This window comes from Ciconia boyciana, chromosome 2 (genome assembly GCF_034638445.1).
Source record: "Ciconia boyciana chromosome 2, ASM3463844v1, whole genome shotgun sequence".
Classification (NCBI taxonomy): domain Eukaryota; kingdom Metazoa; phylum Chordata; class Aves; order Ciconiiformes; family Ciconiidae; genus Ciconia; species Ciconia boyciana.
In genome coordinates this window covers 13,933,266-13,953,855 of record NC_132935.1, presented here as the reverse complement: position 1 = coordinate 13,953,855, position 20,590 = coordinate 13,933,266, and the positions used below count along the sequence as shown (strand labels likewise).

At 41.1% G+C, this 20,590-nt stretch overlaps 1 long non-coding RNA gene across 1 annotated transcript in view; it reads right to left on the bottom strand.

The window, feature by feature from the left end:
• Positions 1-16,797, bottom strand: part of LOC140647395 (uncharacterized) — a 37,508-nt gene extending 20,711 nt beyond the window's left edge. The window contains exon 1 of the long non-coding RNA XR_012040751.1: positions 16,523-16,797. This is a non-coding gene — a long non-coding RNA (uncharacterized lncRNA). The remainder of the gene's footprint in view (positions 1-16,522) is intronic.
• Positions 16,798-20,590: the final 3,793 nt, after the last annotated feature.

The following is a 20,590-nucleotide window of genomic DNA, read 5'->3' as shown; positions in this document are numbered from 1 at the left end:
CTTTGTTTATTTGTTACTGAACGAGTTACTGGCAGTGAGCTGAACTTTCAACTTCGGAGATTAACAGCCATTTCTAGGTGGCCGGAGGTACAGCTTTCCCTAAAATAGGTATGGAGAGAGTCATCTCTTCTGCAGGGACTGTTACTATTACTGAGACAATCAACATTGTAATACCAAGTTACAGAAGGAAATAGAAATTTAAAACTAGTATAATAGAAGAAACATCTGTGCAACCTAACTGTGTTATTCAATATAAAAATCTTGTTCAATAGCTCCCCTAACATATTATTTCTTATCTGCTTGAGGGTGGTCTAACAGCACTTTGGATTATATTACAAACATAGATGGATTGGTTCAAACTGTCCTGCAGAACCCCCTCCTCCTCTCCTTGCTGTTACCTACTATCATTTGGGAACTGACCAGAAAATATGTGCTTCGGCCCTTCTGTTAAAAGGAAACTAAAGTGATTAGTTGAGGTCAGTAAGTAATGGGTTTTTCAGATAGGAAAGAAATTTGGTTTGGGTTAAACCAAAACAGAATTTGTCCAAGTTTTATAGTGAAATGAACAAAGTGAAAAAATGTGTTTTGGCTCAAGCTTTAATGTTTCCTGTAATCTGGAATGAAAATTTTTCTCTCATTGTCAGATTGTTTAACCCTTTTGCTTACCTTTTTGGGTTTTTTTTTTGAGATTCGGTTACTTTTGCTGACATGAAGTGTCAAATTGGGTTACTTTTGCTGAGATAAGTATCAAATGCAAAATTTCAGCACTTCTGACACAAAGGGGTTTGATATTACTTAATTCTTTCCTCTCTGCTTTTCCCCTTTCTTTTCAAGTCAGAACCATTTGACAATTTGAGGCTGAGTTTTCCAAGGAAAATAATATCTTCTTAAAACAACATGCTGTAAGCAGTTTACTACTGGCAAATAGTTCAGCTGTAGGAATTGGTAGCAAATCCTTGCATGAGCAAGAGGCTTGATCCTGCACTGAGGTCAGAGCTCCTCCGTTTTCCATATCAAAGTGCCTTCTATTCTGGCCTACAGTGGAATAACAGGACAATCAGGTCCTAAAAAAGATATTACTGTGATGTCTGTGTCCATTCCACTTTTCGCCATGCTTACTGCTGTTTCAGTGCTTCTATTCAACGAAGGATGCTAATGACTCCTTCAATGGGAGCTAGCAGCTCAATGGTACCCCAGGGATGGCTTGGCTGAGAAGCGGTTGGAAAGGAAGCAGGTTATGATACTCCACATTGTAGTTAAGGATTTAACACCAATGAAAGTGAAAGAAGAGATAGTCACAGGCAACTTAGTTTGCCATCTTAAAGACAGGGAAAGGCACCCATAGCAAATGACTGGAAGGCCACTGTCAAATTCACCTACTTACTTGAAAGGGGAATATTGCTCTAATTTACCTTGAAGAATGTATCTGACAGGACTGACAGTGCCAATTTTCTGCACGTGCTCTAGCAGTGGCTGTATTTTCTGATGTTTCCCAATCTTTGATCAACACAACATCCCAAAGAAGGTAATTCCTAAGTACTAGAAATACAGAAACACGGTCGAAAACTTGTATCAATTAGCATGTTCAGTGTGTGGCTTTCAACTTATTCTGGATGTTGATGTCTTGTTTCATTTGCTTTCTGGTTTAGCTTCATGGTGTTCTGTTACAGCAATAATGGGGGCCTATATTGTATTTTTCAGAGCTTTTCCTGGTGGGTACTGAGATGAGATACACAGTCACTAATATTCAGAACATGATGTGCACACACAGTCAGAAAGTGCAGTCCTTAGATGGTGTGCCAGGCAGGATTGCAAAAATATCTGTCTGCTTTTCAAGAACAAGCCTGTGCCTCTGTATTTGAAGGAGAAAGTTGCCTGTTTCCTTGTTAATCAGGCGTTGTAACTGGAAAGCTTCCCTCTTTACTACAGTTTTCCTTGAATCATATTTTAAATGCTGCAGGGAAGCAGTGAAATTAAATGAAAGGAGGATGTCAGGAACCACAAGGGGAAAAAAACCTCAATTTTGAGCTGCAGAGTTTGCTGTACAATGGTGTTCAGCTGTTTTAACAAGGCACAGATGTGCAACACATGGCCACAGGTGAAGACATGATGGGGAAGAGAATGGTGATGCCTCTGCATGCAGACAATGACCATTCCCAGCATCTGGTCCACCCTGAATCATATGCCCCTTCAGTCGGTCAGCCCCAGCAAGATGGCCACCCTCTCTGCCCTGATAACCCCAATATGGGGGGATTACCGGGGCAGCACAGCCAGGGGGTTGGGACCTGAATGTCATCACTGCAGGTGGGAACATGGTAGGGGCAAAGGCTGTGAGCTGAGCAGTTCAGGGTCCCTTGTCCTTAGAGGTTCCCACTGAACTATGTTTTTTAACGGTTTTTGTGTGCAATAGCCCACAAGATCTTTGGCCTAAGCAAGGTCTGAAGGATCACACCAACTACCTCAGGATGTTTGATTCTGGACAAGTGGGAGCAAGCCCTGGTTCGTGCCTAAGGTGAAAGTCAGGTGCCCAGATATGAGCGCCTAATGACTCTTTGAGGTTAGGGTATCCAGGACATTTGTTTGGAAGCTGGCCAGTGTGACACAGCATCTCCAGGGGACCTGCACCTTCAGGACTAGCAGCCAGAGGTTGGATAAAATGCACAAGACCTTCTAAAATACCTCTAGAAAACTATCACTGAGCACTGGATTTTCTTACCTAGTGTCTCATGTCTGGTGTTGAAACTAAGCATGTTGGAAGGTAGGGGAGGGTAAGACCAATCAAACTCTTCTCTTGAGTCTTTTCTTTCCTAATTGGGGAAAAAACAATCTTTCCCACTCTGGCAGTCATCCCTTTCCTCCTTCCTCCTTTCCTTGTCCTGCTGTGGTGTAGCTGATTTCACATCTGTTTACTCAAATGTTTTGTCAGCAGAGTGCAATACAAGTGTATGATTTTCTGCTGAAGAAGATGCTTTTGATCCACAGATTCTTGTAGGGAAGGGAGAAGAGAATGGATTTTATCACCTGTCTCTGCCCCTGATATATGCCAGAGTTCCCTTTAGCTAATAAAAGCCACATCAAATACCACAGAACTAGTATCTCCTACATGGCCAACATGGGTTGACACAGGGCGGCGGTGACCAAGAAGTCACACAGTGTCAGATGGACCATCTGACCAGCAGCCAGCATACAGTACCCAGTGAAGCTGCTGAAGATGGAGCACAGCCTCCAGGTGAATTCAGTGAAATACCTCCTTACCCTTCTTGTTTGTAGGTGTAGTATGTTTAGGGTTTTTCTGCCAAGTGAATGCACAATGGTATATTCTTTGCTAAGACCCACCAATTTTTTTTCATACCTCAATGATTCATTTCCTTCATGACTAAACGTTCCTGCTTGCAATATTCTTCCAATGTTAAACTCAATCACCCCTTGTGCTCGCATGGTGTTTGGCAGTTACTGCCCTGCATGAAAGCCACGGCTGAGCTACGGGGTGGTGGTTGTAGCTGTGTTCACACACCCCATTTCCAGGTGTTGAACTGCAGCCATGGGAAAAGGAATTGCTTCATCTTGTTCTGTTCATCTGTCAGCACAAAATTTTAGGCTTCTACTTTCATCATCACATGGATTTTTTTTAATTTTTGCATTTCAGTGGTCACATGTTAACAGATCCACCTGATTTAGAGATCTTGTCTTTCTGTTAGTAAAAGCTTTTGCCATATAAAAATCGTTGTATTTCTAGCTGATCATTGAGCTAACCAGAGAATCCATCATGGTAAATAGAGTTTGAAGGACAATTCTCACTTCCACTCACAGTAGGACCAAAAAAGGGAAAACAAATAGGCAAAACAAGAAAGGAGAGTGATCTCTCCTCTCTGTGGAGGAATCTGTCATTCCCAATTGTCTATTTCTAATGCAGCCAGCTTTTTCCAAAGTATTATCCTCTCTTGCAATTCATTAACTTCATTTTTACATTAAATTACAAGGCAGGCAAATATATACTTAGCCACTCAAGGATGGTATTTTCTTGCCACACTCGTTAAATTTTTGCCTTGAAATTTAACCTTCCAGCATGAGTTCATACAAAGAGGCAAAGAATACATAAAAGGAATATAGCATGTTACTCTGGCTCAGTCAGAAATATAAACTGACACTGTTTCATGTCGGTGGGAAGGTCCCTTTTGGTAACTACCGAATGCAGGGATTTCAGACACTCCCGCGTACCCCCAGCAGCCCCAGCAGCCTGCCAGGACTCGGGGCGCTGCTGCTGTTCCTGCAGGCTGCCAGCAGAGAGAGCAAAAGGTGCCCAGACCAAAACCATTAGTCAGCTCTCGCCTTGTACCCTTGATACACACAGGGCAAGGAGAAGGAAAAAGTGTTTCCTTATGCCGTACAGGGAACACAGGATTTTCTCATGTATTATAGAAAGCAGATATAGGTCAGCTACTTAACTGCAAAGAATATGGTTCGTTTAACCCTTTCAAAAAGCTACTGCAAAGAAGACTGGCACACGAGCTGTGACACTGTGTGGAAGCAACTGCTGTGATTCATCTAGTTGAAGCTCCAGCCAGCACTTAGATTTCATCCGTCCTGGGGCATGACCTCCATCCGTAAGGTGACTGTATGCTCCCACCACCAGAAAATATGAACAACTTTCAATCTTTTAATGTGTTCATTAAAAGGGGCTGACAGCTGGACTCCGTGTTTGCATCAGTCTGTAGGCTGAAGCCTTAACTATTGACCCAGTCTTACAAATGTATAAAATTGCAGCTACAGTCGATAGCCTGTGGCTGATGGCTGTGGCTGGACTGGTTCAAGAAGGGGGTTTGCATTTCTCTCTCAGCAGCAATGGCACTGTTCTCACTGCCCTGCCCAGAAACACTTCCACTTGTTACCGTGTGAAACTTTTTGGCATTTCATGTTAGCAAAAGCCACAAGGGAAAGGATTTGGGCTGACAGCTGGAAGCAGTGTTCAAACAGCAGTCAATGTGTGCTGAGGATGTTGCTGGTGTTTCAGATCTCCATAGCCCCCAGTCCAAAGCTGAGAAATAACTAGTACACATGGGACATGGCAGAGTGGGAACACAGGGTGAGAGGAATGACTGAAAGAGGAGGTTTTTTTTCCCTTTTTCTCTTTTATAACATTGAGTAAGAGCAGGTCTGTTATACATTAGTGTTTATGAACCAGACGGTAGTGAGCCTTTAGAAAGCGGATCTGGCCAGGGTCTTACGAAGTGGCTTGTTAGTCTAAACTGTATGTCTGTTGTTGGTTGACAGCCACCTGAATATGAGCCAGCAGTGTGCCCAGGTGGCCAAGAAAGCCAACGGCATCCTGGCTTGTATCAAAAATAGCATGGCCAGCAGGACTAGAGAAGTGATCGTGCCCCTGTACTCAACACTGGTGAGGCCGCACCTCGAATACTGTGTTCAGTTTTGGGCCCCCCACTACAAGAGAGACATTGAGGTGCTGGAGCGTGTCCAGAGAAGGGCAACGAAGCTGGTGAAGAGTCTAGAGCAGAAGTCTTATGAGGAGCAGCTGAGGGACCTGGGGTTGTTTAGCCTGGAGAAAAGGAGGCTGAGGGGAGACCTTATTGCTCTCTACACCTACCTGAAAGGAGGTTGTAGCGAGGTGGGGGTCGGTCTCTTCTCCCAGGTAACAAGTGATAGGACAAGAGGAAATGGCCTCAATTTGCACCAGGGGAGGTTTAGAGTGGATATTAGGAAATTTTACTTCATTGAAAGGGTTATCAAGCATTGGAACAGGCTGCCCAGTGAAGTGGTTGAGTCGCCATCCCTGGAAGTATTTAAAGGACGTTTGGATGAGGTGCTTAGGGACATGGTCTAGTGGTGGTCTTGGTAGCATTTGGTTTACGGTTGGACTCGATGATCTTAAAGGTCTTTTCCAACCTATACGATTCTGTGATTCTGCGATTCTGTGAAATGTACCTGAAAGGTACTAGTTCAATGGCCAGAAATACATCATCTCTCCTAACTCCTGCTGGTCTCGTGCACAGACATTTTACCCGGCTGCTCTCTGGCATTGCCTCCTTTATTTTTCATTACATTTTGAGCTGAACTCTAAGGTTCATCTGAACAACACTCTTCGCCTAAGGTAACTGTAACGATGCCGCTAACTGAAGCCAGCTGGGGCACAATTATACATCATTAACAGTAGCACAGTGTACTGGGGCTCTGCATTCACATTAAAGGGTGCTTGAGCCCTTCCTCCATGGTGCTGACTTTACAACTCCCTCTTGTCACTGCTTGGCATTTCTGCCACTTTTGCTGGCATTTTCTCATGAGATTTTGACTGAGATCCTGAGATCACAAAAATTGCATCTAGGAGCTAAGATTGCTGTTAAATATCCCCTTTCTTCCAGCAGTGTCATAAGCCCATTCTGTAATAAAAATTTTAAGGGAAACAATGCCACAGAACAGTAATGGACATGTGCAACCTGGATGAAATATCAGTAAGTCTCTCTCATGATCATTCCCTCATATCTGGATGAGGCATGGTGAAGAAAAACATTTAGATTCTTGCGTTCTGGATTTTAAGTTGCAATCCAGGAAAATGTTTTCCAGCATGAAGACAATCAGCAATACATAACTCAGGAAAACTCCAGAAAACTTTGGAAAACTCTGGAAGACTGGGTTGCCTGATGGTGTCACAGGTGTTGGAGTCTGAACAGACCTATGAATTTTACGTTATGAAGGCTATAACTGCCAACAGCTACGGTTATGAAATTGTTTTTATGATGAAACATGAAGCTGCATGGAGTGTCTTGTAGGCAGGATATATATATTTATATATATATATTCCTTGCCCTCCTCCCTCAACAATGTCTGGCAGCTCTCCTACACTCATCTATCATGATCAAGGTGTTTACAAGGGGGTCTATTGCCTTGCTCCCACTTCTTCACTGTGGCAGGTAACAAGAGAAAACTCCCCTTGCTATTGCTGGCGCACTCCTCACTGTGAGACTGCACAATCTTCTAGAGCTGGGTTCTGACTTCAGAGGAGGCATACAGAGATGTCTGCTTTGGAAAAAAAAAATGGAGAAAGGATGATAAATAATAAGCAAACAATATGCAGAAATGAAGAATGTTGTGGAGACAGGAGAGCCTGCAATTTCCTTTTACATGTTTTCAAGCTATTTCCTCAGTTATACTGTAAGAAAGACGTATTAGGCAGCAAGACAAAGCTTTATAGAAAGCCTCAAAGCTCAATTTAAGCCCAAAACAGCTAGCGTTTGTGCACTGCAAGAAGTGATTCTCCATCTGCAGAAGAACAGATAACCTAAGAGCTCACTTACTTACACCTTTGTTGTGTGATCCAGGGAAAGTTAAATAGTTAGCACAGGATGAAATGCATGGGAAGGAAAGAAGATGAAGGGTATCGTCTTCACCTATCAAGTTTTCTTGGGCTTCTAGCCTCAATTACAGGGCCTAATGGGCACCCTCATTTGGTTCCCATTAGCTGTAGAAATGGAGGGAAAAAATGCTGCCTTCACCTGAACCACGGGATGAAACAGCACTCCAAGCACTAAAAAAGTTACTGAATGTGCTCTGTTTCTTGAAGTAAACAAAACAGGAAGAAAAAATATGCTAGCATAACTTTTTTTCTCTAATTCTCTATTAATTTCAATTAATTACACCAGAGCAGGATTATTTTTTAGTATTTTCCCATTAATTTGAGATCGCTGTCCCTAGTGTTCACCAAAACAGAAATATGATTAGCTGAGCCAAACACACACAAAAATGGTATTTGAAGACAATGATTAAGCCCACACGGTCTGTGTTGTATAGGGCCTAGAGATTTCTCCTGAACTAATATTTGATGTTTGTCTGCTGAATAAACTACTCGGCTTTCATTAAGATCATCATTAAGAAAAAACACAGGCAAGGAATTACAATATATATTAACAACATGTATTATTACACTTCAGAGGGAACATTTATGAGCATAAGGAAATAATGTACTTTTTTTTATTATTATTTGCAGTACTTTCTTGGTGCACAAAGCAGATCTATTCTGCTAACCCTCACTGCTGAATTTTAAAAAGGAGCAGGAACATGCTACTAAATGTATTGTTTTCTTCTTCTTTTTTTTTTTTTAGTCACAAGAGTTTTATTCTCTGAAGGAAGCTTACCTTGTAATTTTTCAGTTTCACAATTCTTTTTCCTTCATATATTATGATATGCCTACCCTCAGACAGAGTGAATATTCTATGGCTACATCTATAGTCCCAGTGAAACAGTGTTGAAAACCTTTGATTCAAGGGATGGTAATGTACAAGGTAAGGTGCACCTTACAATGTTTTCTCATAAAGAAAAATAATCTCTTTTTAAATAAAAGCTTCCTAATCTAGGAAGAGGCAGCTAATTGTTATTAAAGGGTATAATGTAGTGCTCTGCTTAATCACCACTGAGGTTATTGATGATCTGAACCTGTTTCACTTAAAAAATATTCCACAGTGTACATAAAATATCCATGGTATTATTTCTCTGATGAGATGAGCAGCTGAGAGAAATGTTGGAAGGAGATAGTACACTGTTTGCTACAATTAAATAATGAATGGTATTGATAAATAAAAAGCCAAGTAGTTTAATTAGCTTCATGGATGTAGACATTAGTCATTTATATTTCTGAATATCTGAAAGAATATTCCTGTGGTCAAGACATTGATGGCTTCACATCTCAGTTACACATACTCAGTGCAAACCAGTGTCTCAGTCCCCATATGTAAGACATGGAAAACACTTCTTCCCTGATTTCACAGCTGTTGTTAGAAAAATCACACTCACTAATGGCCATGAAATAATGGGATGCTCAGGTGAAGAGTCAGGGGAGTGGTACGAATACAGAACAGGAATTCACCCATGAGACTATTGTACTCTATTGCCCTTGCCCAGGCAGAATTGCAAATCAGCTCTCTCCCTGTGGGCTGGACCAGTTGACAGGACTCCAAAGGAATCTTACCTGAGACTGGCCATGTATTTGTAAAATACAAAAGTGTTTTTCAGTGTTTTTCTCCTCAGACCTGTGGTCCCCTCAAGCTACCTTTGTGCCGAGAGCACAGAAATGCTGAGAAGATTGCTGAGATGTGCTCCTTACAGTGGCACAGTGTGTATGCCACATTCAAAATGCCAGACCACAATGATTAGTTAAATCTGAGCTAGGTTTACAAGAATAGAGTGGGTTTTGTACATAGCCACATGGATAGCTTAGAGTGCTGGATTTTCTATGAACAGCTCATACTAGCTCTCTTACTGCCAGAAAAATAGTCCGGAAATCTTCTTGCAACATCATTGTGATAATGTAGTATGTCTCCATAACATTTTCAAACTTTGTGGCATGCTGCCTGCTGGAAACAGCCAATAGGCTGTAGCCTGCGGTAGTACTGCAGTCTTTAATCTACAGTTTTATTAAACACAAAACCTTTAGATATTCAAGCTCGTTTTAAATTTGTGTGTAGATGTGAATGATGAATGCTGGACAAATTGTCAGATCTGTTTAGAAGAGCTTTGATTTCTATTTCCAGTTGGGCCCACTCCTTATCTGGAATATCAAGTACTGGGAAGCAATTTAGAAAATGGCAAACCACAACTTCAAGAAACTTCTGCTTCCTTGAAGTACCTTTTGCTACTGGCAAAACACAGGAGACTCAAAATTCTTACCCTAGACTTAAGTCCTCCTGCATTTGTGTGAAAAGTCCTTTCCTCTAATCAGTTTCAGATTCTTTTACAGAAGAGCCACAACTTAGTATTTTCATACAATTTAAAGAATTATAAGAAACACTCCCTCGTGTTTTGATATTTTTGTCTTACAATTGTTTTTCTTAGCAGATTTGATTAAGGATCTGACTCTTGGTTACTGCTAGAGATGAAGACCAAGCAATGGAATCAATTAGTAACATTGACCATCGTAGTAGCAATGCAGAATATTTGGGTTAATATTGTATAAAAGACTTCTGCATCCAGATAAGGTCTTACACAATTATTGTTGAATAAAAGTGGTGCTTTGGTACCCCCAGTGCTTGAGGAAATCTTGGAGAACAGAATCAAGGTCTACATAAGAAGAGGCTGAAGGATCTATCAGCCCTCTGGGAATTTTTTACTGTGTCCGCACTGCAAGCAGTGTCTGCTCTTCACAGAGCCCCAGCATTGCAAGGATCCGGGCTGTGGATCTCAAATCCCCATAACAAAAAAAAGGGGTGGTCACCTTCACTTCCGTTTTAACAAGGTACTAGATCTCATAACATGAACTGACCATACGGCTTATGTATGTGACCAAATGCATCACATCATTGCCATCAGCTTACATACACTTACATTTACAAGTTTTCCAGCAGCTGGAAAACTCTGTAGTGCCTCTCCCAGTTTCAAATGCAGTATTTAGTGGCTTTTGCCCTCCATGCCTCATGACAATGAGGACTGTGGTCCATTTTACCATCTAGGGAGTTACAAGTCTGTACAGCAAGCCTTCAGTGGAATGAGGACATTTCTGGGCCACAGGATTGTGTCTGATCTGAAATACCACCTGGTCTTATTGAATAAATTGAACTATTGTCTTTTTTATCAGGCCTTTAACAGTGACAAAGTGAATGCGGAGACTGAATTCAAACAAAACAAACAGTTCAGGCTGTGTGTTGTGCCTGAGTACCTTTTGAAACAAAGAACCAAAAAATATTTAATGTTATAATGACTTAAAATATTACATCTGTGAATGTATCAAAAAAGAGACATGCATATAAAAAATGTGGGAATAGGTTGTTTATATAAGCTTGGATAAGTATAAAACAAAGATCTAGCTACAGTCTTGTAGTAGTATTTTCTTTTCTTTAAAAATGAAAGATACACATTCAGGAATCATTGCAACATTAATAAAGGTTTTTTTTCTTTAGCCTCATCACACTGTCTTCTCTTCTTTCCAACTACATATTAGGGTGTCTGTTGAGAAGTCCCATATTTATGGTTTGGATCCTGCAACAGGCCATTTTTTTCTTTCTCATTCATGACCTTTCCCAACCATCTGGCTAGTAATGGGTTTACAAGTAATTTCATATTTTCTGGGGCTGCCTCCAGCCAAATCAATGTAGAAATAATAGCAACCATTTGGGATAAAACATATAATGTCAAATTCACCCAATATGACTGATCAAAGACACAATATGGAAAACTGCTTCCTATAATTTTATGGCATATTTGTTTCAGTTTTTAGATGATCTGCAGTTTCCCAGGTCCACTTTCCTAATTTATTTAGAATAAATTCATATTATTTCCTCATATACCAGACAAAATGATCTGTTATCTAAGTTGTTATAGATATGCAAGACAGGTATAGAATATACAATGGCACTGTATTTTTCTGCAAGTTATTTTCAGGACATTCCTGTGGACTAACTATATCATTCATTTCATTTCAACGTGACTGCATTTTCCCAGGTTGCAGCCACACCAAAAATCATGGAAGGAGGGTTTCTGTCACTGTGTTTCATTCTTGGCATCTTTAATTAAGAGAGGTACTACATGACCTTGAGTCTGCTGAGTGCCTCATAAAGTGGTGCTGGAAGGACTGGAGTCTGGTGCCAAACTGGACTTTGCTGTGGCAATCACAGGTTCTAATAGCATTGCTAATTTGCAATCATTCTGTAACAGGGAGTTTTCAGGTTCAGTGTTGTCACTGTGATGTGTGAGGCAGATCTCCAAGGGGCATGGAGGCACTCCTGCCCACTTCAGTGGGATATGGAGATGCCAGTGGCTAAATATGCCTCACAGAAATTCTTCAGATACTGACATTTCTGTAGCTACATGCTTACAGCAGCCACACTTGGATAGTATCAAACAGCAGAAGGTTAGATGATAGTTATGTATCTGATCCATGAGGTTGGATCAGTGTTGAAGGAATACAATAGCACTTCTTTCCTTGAAAGAAAGGGCAAAATCCTCTTCTAGACTTGAAAGAAAAAGTATCTCTAGGAAAGAAATCTCTAATGGCTAGAGACATTTTTCCATTCACCTCATGAAAGAAAGACTAAATCCTGTCCTCTCTTCTCACTGGTTCCTAATGAGAAGCTTAGGTTGCTCACTTCGGGGCAAACTTCTTTAAACCTGCTTTTGATCAACCAACTCTTCATGAATTGAGTAGCCACAAACTCTTCCAGTCACAAGTAGTTACATGTGGCATTGCAACAGGAGCACTGTGACATCTGCATCCTTCTTGTCAGTCTTTCCCCCCTTTTGGGTTTTAGAGAGTCTCGGCATCCATTTAAAGAACCTTTTGGCCCTACATGTAGCTGAGAACCCCTTGGCCATTTGTGTTCAGAGTTCTAGCCACCACTTGGGAAGTGTGAAACTACTCTGTTCTATTATATTGATTTTCTTCAGGCTTGTGATTTTTTTATGTGTGCCATTGGAAAAAGAAGAGCCACTTCTGTTGCTGAGTTGAGAAAGGACTGTGTCCACCAGGTAGTGTTTGTAGAAATGAGCACAAGAGCATAAGCAGAGGAAGAGAAGAAGGAGAAGAAGGGGCCTCTATTATGGAAGTGTTGGTTGTTCCTCACAGCAGCATACAAAGCCAAATGGAGACACTCCTGTGCAGTCCAAATTCTTGGACGTGGGCAAAGATTGCACTGAGTATTTTTAAGGAAAATTTTGTGTACGTCAAAAGGGGACTAGCAAGTTTTGATACTGGTAATTCTGTGGCACCACAAGGCTACACACAGGCTGTCACTTCCAACAGGAAGGTAATTCAGAGCTTTCTGAGCAACTTAATTTAAAGCTAGCAGTGCTATCTTTACCCAGCTCTGCAGCCACTTCTCTTAGTGCTATGTAAACTTAAGGTTAGCAACTGGGTTTATATTTTTTGTTGTAAGTGTTCCCTGCTGCCTTGCATAAGAAGAAGGTGCTCCCCACTTTCAGAGGCATTGTCAAAGAGTGTGTGCAGTTTCCATCAATTTCCATGGCAGGTACATTGCCTTTTGTGGTATGTCCCAAAGGAAATAGCTCCAAATACTACCATGCAAGAAAGCAGCACAGCAATACAGGCCACACTGGTTTTCTGCTCATATTGCAGGTGTGCCTGAGAGTCCCTGGACTACTACTGTCAGGCCTATGAAATGTAACTATTGGTATAAACCTGCTTGTTGCTAGGCATAAATTCACTACACTTGAGTAATCATCTTCACTGGAAAATACTTAGGAAAAACTGAAAATCCCAGATACAGGATAACGCCCGTGTCACTTTCCTTGACATGATCATTGCAATTGAACTCTGCGGGGCTCCAATCTTGGGTAGGATTTGGGTTATTGCTTTAAACTGAACACTTTAAGACTTGAAACACGCTTCCCCTGCTCTGCATCTGACTGTTCTGGAAGACAAATGGGACCACTGAGTGCTACTGAGGAGAAGTTCTCCACTCAACACAACACCCACAGCTCAGCTGAGCACCTCCGTGCACACGGAGGCCTGTATCTCCTCTCTTCCTCACCCCCTACAAAGTCTGTCTCTGCTCCAGCCTCGTCATCTGCACCTGCATATTGCATTCATTGCCAGACAGCAAGTGATTCCTGACAGACAGAAGGCAGTTTAGAAAAAGACATTTAAGAACAATTATGGCTTTAAAGTAAATTGATTTTTTGAAGAACCACTAAGAGTTAAGTATTTGCAGGTTGTCTAAAAGACAGAAAGCTGGACCATGACAATGGTCTACAGATATTTGAAGAATGCAAGCAGACAAAGGGAAAATTATTACCTGGATACAGAAATTGTGGATGTGAATGAATGCGAAATAAAAATGTAGAGCTTAGAGCCAGGAAAATCCCCATCTGAATGGAGCAGACTCCCAAGGGAAAGTGGTAAAAACACCATTTGTGGATGCAAAATGTTTAAAACAAAGTAGGGCTGCTTCCTATTTCTGTACACAAGGGAACAATTTTTCACTGACAAGGACGTAGATGACATGACCCGATAGACCTTTTCTACCACTAGCCTCCAGGACTGAAATCCAAGAGCTATATCCTGTACTACTGAAAACATGACTCAGGACAACAGTGTTATGCTGATTTCTATCACCTGAAGATCTGGCCTTACCTCAATTTTTTAAAGAATAAAACTGGGTAACTCACTTCCTGCATCAATAAACCTATGTGTGATAAATGTTGCGTGCAAGGAAGTATCAGATATACTGAACCTGTTCTGCAAAAACATTTTTCTGTTTGGAGGTACCGTAACAGTGCCAAAAAAAATCAAGCCTAATCAAACTTGTTGGTGTTTAAAGATTTATAGTTCATTCTTAGCCAAAAGCTGTAGTAATTAGCACCACACCAGGGCCTGGACACAATCCAGTTCTTTAAGGCATGACTAGTTAAGTGCCACACAGAGTGGTTTCGCTGAGGTGTCGTGATTTAACCCCAGCTGGCAACTAAGCCCCACCCAGCCGCTTGCTCACTCCCCTCTGGTGGGATGGGGGAGAGAATTGGAAGAATAAAAGTGAGAAAACTCATGGGTTGAGATAAAGACAATTTAATAGGTAAAGCAAAAGCTGTGCACGCAAGCAAAGTAAAATAAGGAATTCATTCACTACTTCCCATCAGCAGGCAGGTGTTCAGCCATCTCCAGGAAAGCAGGGCTCCATCACGCGTAATGGTTACTTGGGAAGACAAACATCATCTCTCCAAATGTCCCCTTCCTTTTTCTTCCCCTAGCTTTATATGCTGCGCATGATGTTATATGGTATGGAATATCCCTTTGGTCAGCTGCGGTCAGCTGTCCCAGCTGTGTCCCCTCCCAGCTTCTTGTGCACCTCCAGCTTACTCATTGGCAGGGTGGTGTGAGAAGCAGAAAAGGCCTTGAATCTGTATAAGCACTGCTCAGCCTGTATTATCATCCCTGTACCCTGTATCATCCCCAAAAACATCCCCGTATTATCAATACTATTTTCAGTACAAAACCAAAACATAGTCCCATACAAGCTACTATGGAAAAAAATTAACTCTATCCCAGTCAAAACCAGCTTGTGAGGTCAGACCTGGACATTGTTTCCTACTTGGAAAAAGCAAGTCTCTTTCATTCCTTCTTCTCTTTATGGAGACTATTTTTTCTGTCACCAAAGAGGAAATTGAGAATGAAATAGCCAATAGCATAGAGACTGGAATCAGCGCAGTAGGCAACAGAGATCCACCAGCCAAACCTCCCTGCTACAGGAACCACCAAGGCTGATGGAAGCTGCATAAATGCAATTCATAAGTGCAAGCAAATTAATCCCAAAGCGGGCAAGAGAATGACTGACCTGATTCATGCCACTTTGTAATGAAATTTTTGCTCAGCCCTCAAGAAGTTGACGTGGTTGTAAACCAATTTGGCCTGGCGTTGATACAACCCCCAAATGATACTGCAGCAAAAGGTGAGGAACACATAACCTTCCCTGAAAGGGGCTGGAAGTTACAAATAAGAAGTTAAAAAGCATTAAAGGGAAGCTTGATATAGCTATACAACAAAATCAAGTAAGCCAAATGTTACTTGAAAGGATGCGTTCTGGGTTTGTGCCAAAAGCCATCTCCGCCCTTCTTCCTCTAAAGATATCCCTCACAGGTGGCTTGAATGTATTTTTGAGCCTGTGGTGGGGCTGTAGATTCCACACGTGGTTTACTGACTGAGTCAGTCTTTGTGTAACTAATACATCCACAGGTCAGGTAGAAAGTGAGATACATCATTATGATGCCTGCCGCCAGTGCGAAGCATGAGTCAATGCAGTTATTTATAGCTGAAGCCCAGTACTTTGTGCTGGGATGTAATATAAGACTGAAACACAAAAATAATAATGGCAATGCCACTGCAAGTTCTGAGGGTGCTCCCTCACTCCTGTAGTTCCTGTACAAAACGTGCGATGGGAAGCTTTGCTTTCATGTGGTGATGGGAAATACCTGATCGACACTCACACCTGGCTGATCTAGGACAGAAAATACCGTGGGTCAGGCCATCAGGGCACAAGTTCACTGAGGACCTTGACGTGAGACAGCACATCACCTTTATCAGCTAACAGGCTAGCCTAGGAGGAAAACACAAACTCCAGCACTTTACCTCCAAGGGTATTTTTCCATCAGCTGTAGATCTTTCATGGACTGGCATTTTTCATGCATAGGTGATGTGCATAAAAAGCATGAAGATGGTCCAGATTTCTGAAAAATATGAAGGGCTCTGCAACTCCACCTATGTTATGAACTTCTTTCTGTTTTGTGCAGCACTTTGGAAGTTGTTCTACTTTTACAGTACCTGTACTTATAAAAGCAAGATTTACCATATTCATTTTCCTTTACCATGCAACACAGCTATAGATAACTTATTTTACACAAAGGACTGTAAGGTTATTTGCTAGGAAGAGAGATTTGAAAATATTTGAAAAAATATGATTTATTGCAATAAAGGAAAAATATTTTAAAAAACAGGTGGAAGAAAGCTTGATTTCTGGCCTGTTTTTCAGTTTCAATTAAAAAAAAAAAAGTGCAAGCAACCAGAAAAGAACATTACCTCCAAAAACTTCTCTGCACCGGACAGATTCTGAGAAGTTTGTGCCATGTACATAGGACGCATCTCCACTGGGTACTTATGGATGCTCTGAGGGTCAGATGCTGTGAGCCTCCCGATGAGAAATACAAAAGCAGTTCCGGTGGTTTGGAACGATTTCTACTTCACTGGGCCATTAAAAGATAGACACTGTGATCGCATAAAAAAAGTTTTGCATGACTCTACTGCCTTTCTGTGGTTTTCTGGCAGCACTGAGCAGCTGTGATCTGTAAGCGGAGAGGAAGGTTCCCACAGAATCCAGAGCGGTCTTCTAGGGAGGGAAGCGAAAATCACCTCCTTGATTCATCACTTTCTTACACCTTCCCTTTTTGTGACATCAGCAAGCGATGACTCCTGCATGAGCCAGCATGACAAGAATGTAATGTGAAAAAGGTTAATTTTATAGTTATGTGCTTTAGCCAATGACTACCTAGGGTAGCCTGCAGGATACAGACCTAAATCCTATGTGGTAGAGCTAGTATCAAACTGTTCTCCCAACTACTGCTGTTTAAATCAGTTAACCCAAATGCTGTAAAACTTAGCCTGGAATTTTTCACACATTAGTAAGCTAACAGCAGTTTGTTCATATTACTTACGGCTAGGGCTGGGGACCCATGCAGAGTTCCTTTAGCTCTTGAAACTTCTCTTTATCATTGGCACACGCCAAGGATAAACTGTGCTCAGCCTCTGTTCTCCCCCCACATTTATGAAAGTGGCATCATTTATCTACTCCCTAAAAGCAGTTTGAAGATTATTTAATATCTGAAACATGCTTTGAAAAAATAAAGCGCTGAATTTGTGCAATTCTTTTCCCAGAAGGGCAAGGATTCACCTCAAAAGCTTCAGCAAACTAGAGACTGTTCAAACAAATAGAAGTAACTTCAAAAGTCATCTATTACTTTTAATAGGATTTGACAGGGTTCTCCTGAAGTTGAAGAGTTTCCTGCTTCAGGGCTTGCAAACCTCATCCTGAAACTGTTCCATCTTGGAAAGAAAGATTGAGCCCATTTCAGAAGGAGCTGAATCACAGTGCTCCTTCTTTCTTCACTCACCCATGCGGTTTGACACTGTGTTACACTGTGTACAGTGTAGTTAACAGCCGTGGATTTTGTATAACGGAGGAATCACACAACTTTTGCAGTTGAAGAGGGATACTTTACTGTCAGCTGTTTGCAGCACTGTCTGGGAACTGGAGAGGAGAAATCAGCTACTGCTTGAGTGCCCTCTTTTCCCAGTGATTGTCAAGTGCTGCTGTAAAGTGAAGGTCCATCATGCCTGCACAGACCAGGAAAACCCCGTGTATTTGCTGCCGCCGCTCCCCCTGATGATCACCCAGCCCCTCCTGTGGCAGGAGAGAAATGAAATAAGGAATATTTTTAATTATAAATAAAAGATGAGCTCTTTAGCAGGTTGAAAACTTCAGAGTATATTTTGCACTTCACAGAAGGTCACAGCAGTGGAAGTCTGCTTGGGCTCAGTGGTGTTACTGTCTATCTGTGCAGTGTTTGAGACTGGCATCGGGTTTGGTGACTCCAGACCATGACGTTAAAACTTCAATATCCCTTTTTTACAGAACAGAGCAGTCACTTCAGCTTCAGCCCGACTCTGAAACCAGCCCTTGAAGAGATTTTGCTGTCTGCTCTGGTGTGGGAAACTGTGTCCCTGCCTCAGTGAAGTTGAGAGATGGTTCGATATTGTATATGGTACAATACACAGTAGGCTTACCACAAAAGCTTTTGAAACCTTCTGTTTCATGGGTGTTTCATGAACCAGTCTGTTAAGACAGGCTGCAACATCAATTTCTCTTGAAACAAGATATAAATATGGGCCTGAACCCAGGAGGTGTACTCCTGGGAAACTCCATCAGTGGCACTTTCATATAACCTGGGCATATGGGGAAAAAAACGCTACGAATGAACTTTTCTCCAACCTATCAAGACTATTCACTGTGGAAGCAAAAAAGCTGTGTAAAACATGCTAATTTGTCAGTGTAAAAAAGGAAAGATCTACTTACTGGCCACCTCTGACAAGGGAACAAAATATATTTGGAAAGGAAGATCAGCCCTTCCAGCCTGTTATCTTAATCTTTCTCTGCTACTTTTATATTTCTCACTCCCTCCCTTAGCTAGGAAGTCTTCTTACTCTCACTTGTACTTTAACTTTTATGCCTCAGCATTAGGTTCAAAGATAAGGGGTGTCTTCAACGCTTAGTATCAAATCTCTTCTTGAAGCTAACTCCTGCCACCAAAGAATGTTGCTAAGATTAAAACTGGCAGAAATTTAACAACTAACATTCTTCAGCTGCACCACGTGTCTGCCCACCTGTCCTAATGGCAAAATAAATGTGTTAGCTTAAACCAGCGCATTTTAGCTTACAATCTAGGTGTGTTAAGAACACTCGTGTAGCCAGTTATGGTGGCTCAGCTGCCTTGCCAAACCAGCACATTAAATTGCAGCTGATTGCATCCCCATCCTATAAACTGAAAACTAATTTCTTAAAAAAGAGTTGGTCCAGCAAGATTTCCTCTTCCTTTCTAATCACATAGGAATAACAGTTTAGTACCAGTGCTTTACCTACAGAAACAGGTGCAGACTGAGTGGAAGTCTGTATTTGTGACTCATACATGTATACCCAGTACAATTTTAAATTTGTATCAAATCTTTGTTAATTCATAAGAATGTGGTCGATATTTATTTGCTCTCTACAATTCTGTGACAGCCTTTTGGCAGAACTATGGTACTTTGTGTGTCTAAGTATGGAATGAAATGGGTTATCCCAGACTATCCAAAAGTAATTTCTATAGTCTTTTTTTTTTACTATGATAATTTCATTGAGCTCTACTGGGTACACAGTATGGTGGAAATGTTGTCTGGAGAGACAGAAAAGTGGCATCATTCAATCTCGAGCAGTAGGTCTAGATATATGTGAGTCTGCAATTATTGATATGACATAAAATTTCTCCCCAACACAGCCAGAAGGGTATTTCACACAAGTAAATATTTAAAGCAAATAGTACACTAGATCATCCTGTGGAGTGTGGAGAGACCTGAGCTAGCTCTAAAGGAACTAACTCAGGTACCGGGAGCTTTTTACCCATGGCTTCGTGCTAACTTGTCCAGCTCTGTATTTGGTGGTAGATTTTGTGCAGGTAACACAGAACTGTGCAGCCTGAACATGGCCCTTAAGAACATCACAGAATATTTATAGAACTTCATAGAAACTAAGATTTCATTGTAATCCAACCTCAAAAGACTCTTTTCTCATAAACCTGTCAGGAACTCCAGAACAGAAATTAAAACTACTGGAAAAGGTAAATTATCTTAATTTCACATTAGATACCACCCTTTGTGAATATGTCCCCCCACCATTACCCTTCTAGTAGCAGATAGTCTGAGATGTCATTGATCATTGCCATTAAAATAGATTCTAATAGACAATATTGTGATTAAAACCGTACACCTTCAGTTTTCTCACCAACCACATGCAATCCCTTTTAGCAATCTCAATATGAGTCTGTCACAAGCTTAATTTGCAATACAGTAGTTCGGTTGTAACAGTGGCTTCAGACCTATAAAATATCTACAGAAGGACGTCAAAACTCCATAAGTAATAGAGCTGGTAAAATGATACATAATTTAGTTGTAAATGACAATTATAATGGCATGGGAAAGTGAAAAACACTGGCTGATATTTAAATAGAAGTTTTCAGTTTGTGAATGTAAGTTTATGAGTCTCCTTGTTTACTTGAGTTTGAACACTCAACCTATAGCTTAGTTTAGTATCTAAAACAGACTCATCAACTATTTAAAACAAATTAACCTCCTCCTTCTTTACTGAAATTAGTACAGTTTCAAAGGATGTTTTCCCCCTTTTCTCATAAAGCTCCAGTGCTCCCACTTCATTAAAAAAGTATTTCAAAGTGTTGCAATCCTACCCAATTCTGGTAGGATCAACTCCACTTACCACTTTTGGCCATCTTTCCTGCTTGGCTATTCACATGACTGAAAAGTGATAAACCAATTTCAGGTTAA